We start from the raw sequence: 13122 nt of genomic DNA, 5'->3' as shown, positions 1-13122 counted from the left end.
TGTGTGGAGTCAGCATAAATGTATATGCATATCATGTGTGAGTGAGTGTCTATGGGCCCTGTGAGTGTGCATAGTGACAGTGCAAATATTTAAATAAAAGGTCAATAAATATACAAGGTAAACTTGTTAGCTATTTATCAGTCGCATTGCTTGGGGAGAGAAGCTGTTCATGAGCCTGTTAGGGTCAGACTTGACGCACCGGTACCTCTTGCTGTGCGGCAGCAGAGAAAATAGTCAGTGGATTGAGTGGTTGGGGTCTTTGAGGATTTTCCGGGCCTTCTTCTCACACTGTCTAATATACAGGTCCTGGATTGCAGGGAGCTCAGCCCCAGTGATGTACTGGGCTGTCCGCACAGTCCTCTGTATCGCCATGCAATTGAGTGTGGTGTTATTGCCATACCAAGCAGTGATGAAACAAGTCAATATGCTCTCAATGGTACAGCATGCCAAACTTGTTCAACCTCCTGAGAGGGAATAGGCACTTTTGCGCCTTCACGACTGTAAGTGTGTGTGTGGAACATTTTAAATCTAGTGATTTGGACACCAAGAACTTCAAGCTGTCTACCTGCTCCACTGCCACCCCGTTGATGTGGATGCAGTTGCAGAGGGAGGTGTTCAGACCCAGAGTCCTAAAGCTTGGTGACAAGCTTGGAGGGGATAATGGTGTTGAACGCTGAGCTGTAGTCAATAAACAGCATTCTCACATAGGTATTCCTCTTATCTAGACGGGTGAGGGCAGTGTGGAGGGCAATTGAGATTGCTTCATCTATGGCTCTGTTGGGGCGGTATGCAAATTGGAGTGGGTCTAGGCTGGCTGGGATGGTGGAGTTAATGTGTGCCATAACCAGTCTCTCAAAGCACTTAATGATTACAGAAGTGAGTGCTACAGGGCGGTAATCATTGTGGCATGAAGCCAGAGTTCTTACAAACAGTGATGATTGTGCTCATTTTAAAACAGACTGGGACTAAGAGAGGTTGAAAATTACCGTGAATATGCCAGGCCAGCTGTTCTGTTCATGCTCTGAGAACGTGCCCTGAAATACAGTCGGTCCCCATGACTTGATTAAAGACCGTTCTCACGTCAGCCTTGGAGAGCAAGCTCACCCAGTCCTCTAGGACGGTGAGGGCCCTCACACCTGGTTCGATGTTGTTGATGTCAAAGTGAGCATAAGATGCATCTGTTAGAGAGGCATCGTTAGTCAGATCACAGTTGGGTCTTCCTTTGTAATCAGTAATGGACTGTAGCACTGCACCTGCCAGATGCGGCGGGCGTCGGAGGCTGTGTAATAAACAGCAAAAAAAGAAACGTCCCTTTTTCAGGACCCTGTCTTTTAAAGATAATTTGTAAAAATCCAAATAACTTCACAGATCTTCATTGTAAAGGGTTTAACACTGTTTCCCATGCTTGTTCAATGAACCATAAACAATTAATGAACATGCACCTGTGGAACGGTCGTTAAAACACTAACAGCTTACAGACAGTAGGCAATTAAGGTCACAGTTATGAAAACTTAGGACACTAAAGAGGCCTTTCTACGGACTCTGAAAAACACCAAAAGAAAGATGCCCAGGGTCCCTGCTCATCTGCGTGAACGTGCCTTTGGCATGCTGCCAAGAGACATGAGCACTGCAGATGTGGCCAGGGCAATAAATTGCAATGTCCGTACTGTGAGACGCCTAAGACAGAGCTACAGGGAGACAGTACGGACAGCTGATCGTCCTCGCAGTGGCAGACCACGTGTAACAAAACCTGCACAGGATCGGTACATCTGAACATCACACCTGCGGGACAGGTACAGGATGGCGACAACAACTGCCCGAGTTACACCAGAAATGCACAATCCCTCCATCAGTGCTCAGACTCTCTGCAATAGGGTGAGAGAGGATCTGAGGGCTTGTAGGCCTGTTGTAAGGCAGGTCCTCACCAGTCACCACCGGCAACAACGTCGCCTATGGGCACAAACCCATCGTTGCTGGACCAGACAGGACTGGCAAAAAGTGCTCTTCACTGATGAGTCACGGTTTTGTCTCACCAGGGGTGATGGTCGGATTCGCGTTTATCGTCGAGGGGATGAGCGTTATACCGAGGCCTGTACTCTGGAGCGGGATCGATTTGGAGGTGGAGGGTCCGTCATGGTCTGGGGCAGTGTGTCACAGCATCATTGGACTGAGCCTGTCATTGCAGGCAATCTCAAAGCTGTGCGTTACAGGGAAGACATCATCCTCCTTCATGTGGTACCCTTCCTGCAGGCTCATCCTGACATGATCCTCCAGCATGACAATGCCACCAGCCATATGGCTCGTTCTGTGCGTGAATTCCTGCAAGGCAGGAATGTCAGTCTTCTGCCATGGCCAGAGAAGAGCCCGGATCTCAATCCCATTGAGCACGTCTGGGACCTGTTGGATCGGAGAGTAAGGGCCAGGGCCATTCCCCCCAGAAATGTCTGGGAACTTGCAGGTGCCTTGGTGGAAGATTGGGGTAATATCTCACAGCAAGAACTGGCAAATCTGGTGCAGTCCATGAGGAGGAGATACACTGCAGTACTTAATGCAGCTGGTGGCCACACCAGATACTGACTGTTACTGTTACTTTTGATTTTGACCCCAGCCCCTTTGTTCAGGGACACATTATTCAATTTCTGTTCGTCACATGTCTGTGGAACTTGTTCAGTTTATGTCTCAGTTGTTGAATCTTATGTTCATAGAAATATTTACACGTTACGTTTGCCGAAAATAAACGCAGTTGACAGTGAGAGGTTTCTTTTTTTGCTGAGTTTATGATTCCACCTTATTCCTATAGTGTCCTTTTGCTCATTTGATGACTCTGCAGAGGTTATAGCGCGCCTTGTACTTATTCCTGTCTTCGGCCAAGGCATCAGGGTTGTCTAATGTAACTCTGTGTGCGGTAGCCCTGCTCTTTAGTTTAGCACCAACCTCAGTGTTATTCCGAGGCTTTTGACTTGGGAAGCAGCGAACCCTCACCGTGGGTACAACGTTCTAATGAAGCCGGTGACAGAGGTGGTTAACTAGTTGACGTTATCGGCAGAGTCTCAAAACATATTCCAATCAGTGCTAGCAAAGCAGTCCTGTAGCATACCCTCTGATGCTGGTGACCATTTCTCAACGGAGCAAAACACAGGTACTTCCTGTTTCAGCTTCTGCTTGTAAACAGGAAACACTAGTAGGGAGTCCTGATCTGATTTGCCAAATGGTGGATGAGGGAGGGCCTTGTATGCTTGCTTATAAGTAGAATAGCAGTGGTCTAGAACTTTATTGCACCTAGTGGCGTTGGAGACATGTTGATGGACGTTGGGCATCATATGTCTTAGTGACGTGAAATTAAAATTGTCGGCAACCATAAAGGCAGCCTCTGGGTATAGGGTTTCCTGCTTGTTTATAGCCTGGTACAGTTTGTTAAGCTGCAGCTTATTTTTATCATCCTGAGGTGGAATGTATACAGCAGACACAATAACAGCTGAAAACTTCCTCAGGAGGTAGAAGGGTCCTCATTTGACCATCAGATATTCCAAGACAGGTGAACAGTGGGTCGACACTTCCACCGCCCTGAAATTAGCACACCAGTTGGAGTTAATGAAGAGGCAAACCCCTGTCTCACCAGGAGGGCCATACCTAAATACATCATCAGCGTCAATACGTCATCAGAGCGCGCAACAGGACATTGTACTGTCTACACTCGGTTTGTTGTTTACATTAAAAATTTTCATTAAATCGATTTTAATCCGAACTAAAGTTTTGTTGCTAAGGATTCCATGACGCTGTTAGCCTTTACAGCAGGGACTGCAAGTTTGTGTTCCTTTTTTTGCTTGGATTCCGCGAGTGCTTAGCTGGCTGTACTACAGACACCTGTCATCATTGTGGGAAAGACTCATTGTTATCTTTTAATAAAACAACTGGTTGCCGTAAAGAGCCAATCTGGATACTAAGGAGATCCTGAGGTAAATCGACGAGTACCAACAGCTTTACGCTATGGAGGAACAACACGCTCCTTCATTGAAAGATCCGACCACCACACAATATAACTTTAACCCGACAAAAAAAAGATAAACAGATTCATCTACAGACACGGATGATTTACTTAACATTGAGGTAGAGGCTAGTGCTCTGGCTGGAATCCATGCAACACTGGAAAAGTTGTGTGAGGAGGTAGCAAGGCTAAGGGGGAGTTTGGAGTTCAGCCAGAGTGAAAATCTCACGCTCCACAGAGAAAACAAGACACTCACAGCCAAGGTAAAAATCCATGATTCCAACATGGATTGTCTACTCATGGAAAACAGGGTGATGAAGGAGTCGCTACTAGACATACAAAGTTGTAGCATGTGTGCAAATCAATTTTCTTCTGGGATTCCTGAGGACGCATCCAATAATCCAGAGGGCGCGATCAGAGAATTCATGCAATTCACCTTGAAACTTCTTATAGAGACTGTAAACAAGGTGGCTTTCCACCAAGGGTCCCCGTCCAATCATCGCAAAATTTGAAGACTACCAACAAAGGAGCTGATCAAAAGCAGAGGAAGGGAGCTTAAAGGGACCAAATTAGGTCTCAATGACCAATTTCCAAAGGAGATAAACGAACGTCGTAAGAGACTGTATCCGGTACAAAGACAACAAAGGAAGGATGGTAGGCATGCCTTTATCATTGTGGACAAACTCTTTGTAGATGGACAGCTATTCCGAGACAGCTCCACAACACCGTGGCTGTACTAAATTCTACAGGGACTTCAGGTTCCGAAAAAAAAGAAGGTATGGGAACTGTAAAATTATCTGAACATTATGAAGAGATATGAACACACACGTACTCAATTACATGCTTGCTTACACATACGGACTTATACATACACACATACCTGATCTTGCTCTCCCTCTCTTTCTCTCTTCTCTCCCTCTCTATTGTCGAGAACTGTTTTATAATTTAATGTGTTTATTGTTTGTCTACCTTTTTTATGTATTTCTCTACAAGTTTATATGTGTTTACAACAAGCAAGGAGAAGATATCAGAATAGGGGCATTGGGGAATAACATATTGTATGGAATACATTTGTACTGTAGTGAAGCCGTCTCTAGAGTAATACAAGGTCTCTTTCATGATCATGTGAAACGTCAATTGCTATGGAAATGCTGGGATGTGTTTTTCAATTATGTTTAAGGTAATTATGATGCAACTATGATGGTGATACGATATGGATTACAATTATCATCATGAATATCAAGACTATATACACTACATGTTACACACATAGACACTCAACCATGCAAATTGGCAGAGTTATTATTTATTTGGACATCACAGATAATAGTCTTACTCTTATACAGACATCGTACACACTCACTATATCACATCCAATATCATACACATCAACCTACTCAGATTTGCTACAACCTACTCAGATTCGCAAGGAAGGTGGATCCTTTTGAATATGAAAGTGGACGAAAAAGAGATTTGGCTCATTAATTTATATGGTCCAAATCAATCACACTTCTTCGAAAACATTTATACCAATTTATTGAACTTACAGGCAACAAATGATCTAATCATTATGGTAGGAGACTAAAACACAGTGTTAAGTACCTCAATGGACTCCTCACCGTGCCCTTAAGGAAATCAGAAATATTATGGACACATTAGAAATAGTGAGATATACATGGAGGAGACTTAATCAAGCTAGTCATCTTGACTACTTTGTCTCTTTCTCTCTTGCATCAAAGGTTAAAAAAGTTTTAATAGGAGACAGAATGCGATCGGATCATCATCATCTAATTGGCTTTCACATAACTCTTATAGATTTTCCACGTGGACGGGGATATTGGAAATGTAATCAAAGTTTACTGGAGGACAACTTATTTTTAACTAAGACCAAAAAAATGATAACTGAATTTTTCCAGTGTAATATACACTGCTCAAAAAAATAAAGGGAACACTTAAACAACACAATGTAACTCCAAGTCAATCACACTTCTGTGAAATCAAACTGTCCACTTAGGAAGCAACACTGATTGACAATACATTTCACATGCTGTTGTGCAAATGGAATAGACAACAGGTGGAAATTATAGGCAATTAGCAAGACACCCCCAATAAAGGAGTGGTTCTGCAGGTGGTGACCACAGACCACTTCTCAGTTCCTATGCTTCCTGGCTGATGTTTTGGTCACTTTTGAATGCTGGCGGTGCTTTCACTCTAGTGGTAGCATGAGACGGAGTCTACAACCCACACAAGTGGCTCAGGTAGTGCAGCTCATCCAGGATGGCACATCAATGCGAGCTGTGGCAAGAAGGTTTGCTGTGTCTGTCAGCGTAGTGTTCAGAGCATGGAGGCGCTACCAGGAGACAGGCCAGTACATCAGGAGACGTGGAGGCCGTAGGAGGGCAACTACCCAGCAGCAGGACCGCTACCTCCGCCTTTGTGCAAGGAGGAGCAGGAGGAGCATGTGTCTGCTCAAACAGTCAGAAACAGACTCCATGAGGGTGGTATGAGGGCCCGTCGTCCACGGGTGGGGGTTGTGCTTACAGCCTAACACCGTGCAGGACGTTTGGCATTTGCCAGAGAACACCAAGATTGGCAAATTCACCACTGGCGCCCTGTGCTCTTCATAGATGAAATCAGGTTCACACTGAGCACATGTGACAGACGTGACAGAGTCTGGAGACGCCGTGGAGAACGTTCTGCTGCCTTCAACATCCTCCAGCATGACCGGTTTGGCGGTGGGTCAGTCATGGTGTGGGGTGGCATTTCTTTGGGGGCCGCACAGCCCTCCATGTGCTCGCCAGAGGTAGCCTGACTGCCATTAGGTACCGAGATGAGATCCTCAGACCCCTTGTGAGACCATATGCTGGTGCGGTTGGCCCTGGGTTCCTCCTAATGAAAGACAATGCTAGACCTCATGTGGCTAGTGTGTCAGCAGTTCCTGCAAGAGGAAGGCAATGATGCTATGGACTGGCCCGCCCGTTCCCCAGACCTGAATCCAATTGAGCACATCTGGGACATCATGTCTCGCTCCATCCACCAACGCCACATTGCACCACAGACTGTCCAGGAGTTGGCGGATGCTTTAGTCCAGGTCTGGAAGGATATCCCTCAGGAGACCATCCGCCACCTCATCAGGAGCATGCCCCGGCGTTGTAGGGAGGTCATACAGGCACGTGGAGGCCACACACACTACTGAGCCTCATTTTGACTTGTTTTAAGGACATTACATCAAAGTTGGATCAGCCTGTAGTGTGGTTTTCCACTTTAATTTTGAGTGTGACTCCAAATCCAGACCTCCATGGGTTGATAAATTGGATTTCCATTGATTATTTTTGTGTGATTTTGTTGTCAGCACATTCAACTATGTAAAGTAAAAGTATTTTATAAGATTATTTCATTCATTCAGATCTAGGATGTGTTATTTTAGTGTTCCCTTTATTTTTTGAGCAGTGTAGGTTTCAGCAAATCCCCTTATTGTTTGGGATACCTTTAATAAATGTACCTTCAATTCAATATTCATCAATAATAAAATAGCCGTTTCTGGCTAAAGAGACAAGAATAATAAGGGAAACCCATGAACTAATAATACAGGTAGATAGCAATAAAAACGAAACTAGAGAAACAAAATAAGTTGGAGGAAAAACAAAAAGAACTTGAGGAACCTATTCAAGAACGATCTAATGTAAGCTATTAAAAAAATAAAACAAACTGGATGGAATATGGAGAAAAATGCACAAAATTCTTCTTGAATCTCCAATACAGGAACGCTTACAAAAAGAATTTGCAGAAACTCGTTCTAGATGACTCCGTCTTCAGTCATTCTGCGAATTACATTTTAAAAGAGGAAGCTAATTATTTTAGGCAGATGTTCTCTTTTCCGTCTCATCCTTTCCCACTGAATGAAGATTATGGTAAGGAATTCTTTCCAAATAATATAAAAAATGGAAAATTAACAAATGTACAGAAAGATCAGTGCGAAGGCCAAATTACAGAGGAATAACTTTTTGAACCTATTAAATCCTTTCACTCTGGAAAAACCCCAGGGCTTGACGGCATACCGGTAGAGGTATATCAAGTATTTATTGATATACTAAAAGCTCCATTGTTAGATTGTTTTAACTACTCCTATAGAAATAGTAGTCTGTCATGTACTCAGCAGGAAGGTCTGTTTTCTCTATTATTAACCTGTTGGGGCTAGGGGGCAGTATTTTCACGGCCGGATAAAAAACGTTCCCGATTTAAACTGGTTACTACTCTTGCCCAGAAATGAGAATATGCATATAATTAGTAGATTTGGATAGAAAACACTCTAAAGTTTCTAAAACTGTTTGAATGGTGTCTGTGAGTATAACAGAACTCATATGGCAGGCCAAAACCTGAGAAGATTCCATACAGGAAGTGCCCTGTCTGACAATTTGTTGTCCTTCAGTTACATCTCTATCGAAAATACAGCATCTGTGCTGTAACGTGACATTTTCTAAGGCTTCCATTGGCTCTCAGAAGGCGCCAGAAAGTGTAATGGGGTGTCTGCAGTCTCTGGGCAAAGTACAGCAGCTCTGTTTGTGAGTGGTCAGGCTGAGGACAGTGACACTGGAGATGCGCGTTCATGAGAATTCTCAATTTTTTTCTTTCAGCCTTTGAATGAATACAACGTCGCCCGGTTGGAATATTATTGCTATATTACGAGAAAAATAGCATAAAAATTGATTTTAAACAGCGTTTGACATGTTTCGAAGTACGGTAATGGAATATTTTGGAGAAAAAAAATTCACGAAATGCGCTCGTGCGTCACCGTTTGGATAGTTACCTGTACGCATGAACAAAACTTCGGTATTTAGATATAACTATGGATTATTTGGAACCAAAACAACATTTGTTGTTGAAGTAGAAGTCCTGGGAGTGCATTCTGATGAAGAACAGCAAAGGTAATCAAATTTTTTTTACAAGCGTCCCACCTTGCCCAGGGAGGTTAAACCAAGACCCAGATGGCAAATATAAAGACCCAGTCTATCTAAAAACCTGGAGGCCCCTTACACTTCAATGTTGTGATGCAAAAATACTAGCAAAATGCATAGCACTTATTAATTAAAAGGGTTTTACCAGGTATTGTTCATCCTGATCAGACAGGTTTTTTACATGCACAATACATTGGAGATAATATATGACAACTACTAGAAATAATAGAACATCATGAAACATATAAGAAACCAGGAATGGTATTTATAGTGGATTTGAAAGGGCATTTGATAAAGTAAGACTGGATTTTATTTATAAATGCCTGGATTTTTTCAATTTCGGTAATTCTCTTATAAAATGGGTAAAAAATAATGTATAGCAACCCCAGGTGTAAAATAATAAATAACGGCTACTTCTCAGAGTTTTTAATTGTCAAGAGGAGTTAAACAAGGGTGTCTTCTGTCACCATATCTTTTTGTTATGGCCATCAAAATGCTAGCTATTAAAATCAGACCCAATAACAACATTAGAGGATTAGAAATCCAAGGCTTAAAAACAAAGCTGTCCATGTTTGCCGATGACTCAAGTTTTATATTAAGTCCACAAGCTGATCCCTGCAATGTCTCATTAAAGATCTAGATTACTTTTCTGTACTCTCTGGACTAAAACCTAATTATGATAAGTGTACAATATTACATATTGGATCCTTAAAAAATACAACTTTTACATTACCCTGCAGTTTACCTATAAAATGGGCTGATGGTGAAGTAGACATACTCAGTATTCATATCACAAAATATATAAATTAGCTCTCCACCATGAATTTCAATAGAAAACTTGTAAAAATAGACAAGATCCTGCTGCCATGGAGTGGTAAATACACGTCTATTTATGGAAAAATTGCCCTGATTAACTCTTTAGTCATATCTCAGTTTACGCACTTAATTATGGCACTGCCTAATCCTGATGTTTCGTTTTTCAAATCATATGAGCAAAAAATATTTTGCTTTATCTGGGACACTAAACCAGACAAAATTAAACGTGCCTATCTATATAATGAATATGAATTGGGTGGGTTGAGATTATTAAATATAAAAGCACTAAACCTCTCTCTTCACTCATTCAAAAGTTTTATTTGAACCCTAGATGGTTCTCAAGTATATTACTAAGAAAAGCTCATCCATTGTCTAAAAATGTCATTTTTGCCTTTGTGCAGATTGCCATGTCTCATTTTCGATTAATTGAAAATTATACTTTTTTCAAAGCCTCTCTCTTTTTCAAACAAGCATTGCAGAGCTGGCTACAATTTCAATTTCATCCCCCTGAAAAGATAGAACAAATATTATGGCTGAACTCAAATGTGCTGGTTGATAAAATACCTGTATTTATGGGAAAGATTTTTGAAAAGGGTATTTTGTTCTTAAATGATATTGTAAATTGGAATAGTAGAGTCATGTCCTTCATGGAGTTATCAGAATTGTACGGAACGGTCTGCTCAATCCAAGAGTACAACCAATTGATTACAGCATTGCCCCAAAAATGGAGGAGGTGGGTGGCAGTGGGAGGAGGTAGGGAACTGGTCTGTCTGCCCAATATAAAGGATCAAAACTGGCAGAGGAATAAAAATAGCATAAATAGGAAAGTATACCAGTTTCATTTGAGGACCAGGATGTTGACAACTGTGCCATTCAGATTGCAAAATAGTTGGGAAGAGATTTTTGATGTACCGATTCCATGGTACAGGGTGTATGAGTTGATATATTAAACAATGCAAGACTTCGTGCTTTTCAGCTAAAATTATTATATAGAATTCTTGCCACCAACAAAATGTTGAATATTTGGGGCATAAAATCATCGAAGCTCTGCAGATTTTGTTGTGAGGATACAGAATCAATAGACCATTTATTTTGGTATTGCCCTCAGGTAGCCTGTTTCTGGTCGCAGGTTCAGGAATGGCTGAAAATGCATAGCATTGATCTAAAATTGACCCTAGAAATAGTATTTATCTTCAACTGGAAATCTGTGGATTCTATTTGATTAGATAGATTGAAATTGTACATTAAACATCACAGTATAGTTGAAAGATATGTGTTGCGTAGAAACCCGAAGTGGGTGGCCAGCAGAGATAGATGAGGGAAGCTGAGGGTTGGTATGGGGAATTGGAGACATGTGCGAGAGATAGAATAATGGCCAAAGATAAACGTTTTTTTAAAATAATTTAAAAGTCTAAATAAATCATAATAAAAAGTACATTTGAATGACACTAAGTGGCAGTGTTTTTACAACTAATGCAGGTTTGCCTGAGGCTGATGCCGTGCAGGTGTTTGTACACATGCATATTACACACACACACTCATTCAAATAAACACATACAAGAACACACACATGTTATAGTGCCAGACATGCACACAAAAAGGTGGGGGGGGGTTATCTTGTCCGAGAGCCATGTTTCTGAAAAGCAAAGAATATTGCAGTTCCGATGTCCTGTTGGTAGCAAATCCACGATCGGAGGTACTTCATCTTAATATTTTTTTTAAATATGTTTTATTTAACCTTTATTTAATTAGGCAAGTCAGTTAAGAAAAATTCTTATTTACAATCACGGCCTACCCTGGCCAAACCCGGACGACGCTGGGCAAATTGTGTGCCTCCCTATGGGACTCCCAATCAAATCAAGTTAAATGTTATTTGTCACATGCGCCAAAAACAACAGTTGTAGACCTTACAGTGAAATGCTTACTTACAAGCCCTTAATAACCAACAATTCAGTTATAAGAAAACTCCTAAAACAAAGAAGAAGAAAAAAGTTACAAATAATTAAAGAGCATCAGTAAAATAACAATAGCGGGGATATATACAGGGAGTACCGGTACAGAGTCAATGTGCGGGGGTACCGGTTAGTCGAGGTAATTGAGGTAATATGTACATGCAGGTAGAGTTTTTAAAGTGACTATGCATAGATAATAAACAGAGAGTAGCAGCAGCGTAAAGGGGTGGGGGCAATGCAAATAGTCTGGGTAGCCGTTTGATTAGCTGTTCAGGAGTCTTATGGCTTGCGGGTAGAAGCTGTTTAGAAGCCTCTTGGACCTAGACTTGGCACTCCAGTACTGCTTGCCGTGCGGTAGCAGAGAGAACAGTCGATGACTAGGGTGGCTGGAGTCTTTGATCATTTTTAGGGCCTTCATCTGACTCTGCCTGGTATAGAGGCCCTGGATGGCAGGAAGCTTGGCCCCAGTGATGTACTGGGCCGTACGCACTACTCTCTGTAGTGCCTTGCATTCAGAGGCCGAGCAGTTGCCATACCAGGCAGTGATGCAACCCGTCAGCATGCTCTCGATGGTGCAGCTGTAAAATCTTTTGAGGGGAATAGGTTTTGTCGTGCCCATTTCACAACTGTCTTGGTGTGTTTGGACCATGTAAGTTTGTTGGTGACGTGGACGCCAAGGAACTTGAAGCTCTCAACCTGCTCCGCTACAGCCCCATCGATGAGAATGGGGGCGTTCTTGGTCCTCCTTTTCCAGTACTCCACAAACATCTCCTTTGTCTTGATCAAGTTGAGGGAGAGGTTGTTGTCCTTGCACCACATGGTCAGGTCTCTGACCTCCCTATAGGCTGTCTCATCGTTGTCGGTGATCAGGCCTACCATTGTTGTCATCAGCAAAGTTAATGATGGTGTTGGAGTTGTGCCTGGCCGTGCAGTCATGAGTGAACAGGGAGTACAGGAGGGGACTGAACACGCACCCCTGAGGGGCTCCCGTGTTGAGGATTTGCGTGGCGGATATGTTGTTACCTACCCTTACCACCTGGGGGCGGCCCATCAGGAAGTCCAGGATCCAGTTGCAGAGGGAGGTGTTTAGTCCCAGGGTCCTTAACTTAGTGATGAGCTTTGAGGGTACTATGGTATTGAATGCTGAGCTGTAGTCAATGAATGGTCCTGCTCACACTGCCTTACCCTGTGCTTTGACCTCTTTCTCCCCTCTCTCTCCAGATGAAATCTCGCGCCTCGTGACGGCCGGCCGCCCAACAACCTGCCCACTTGACCCTATCCCCTCCTCTCTTCTCCAGACCATTTCCGGAGACCTTCTCCCCTACCTCACCTCGCTCATCAACTCATCCTTGACCGCTGGCTACGTCCCTTCCGTCTTCAAGAGAGCGAGAGTTGCACCCCTTCTGAAAAAACC

This window comes from Salmo trutta, chromosome 32, assembly GCF_901001165.1.
Source record: "Salmo trutta chromosome 32, fSalTru1.1, whole genome shotgun sequence".
NCBI lineage: Eukaryota > Metazoa > Chordata > Actinopteri > Salmoniformes > Salmonidae > Salmo > Salmo trutta.
The sequence above is the reverse complement of the archived record's forward strand: the minus strand, read 5'-3'. Positions refer to the sequence as shown.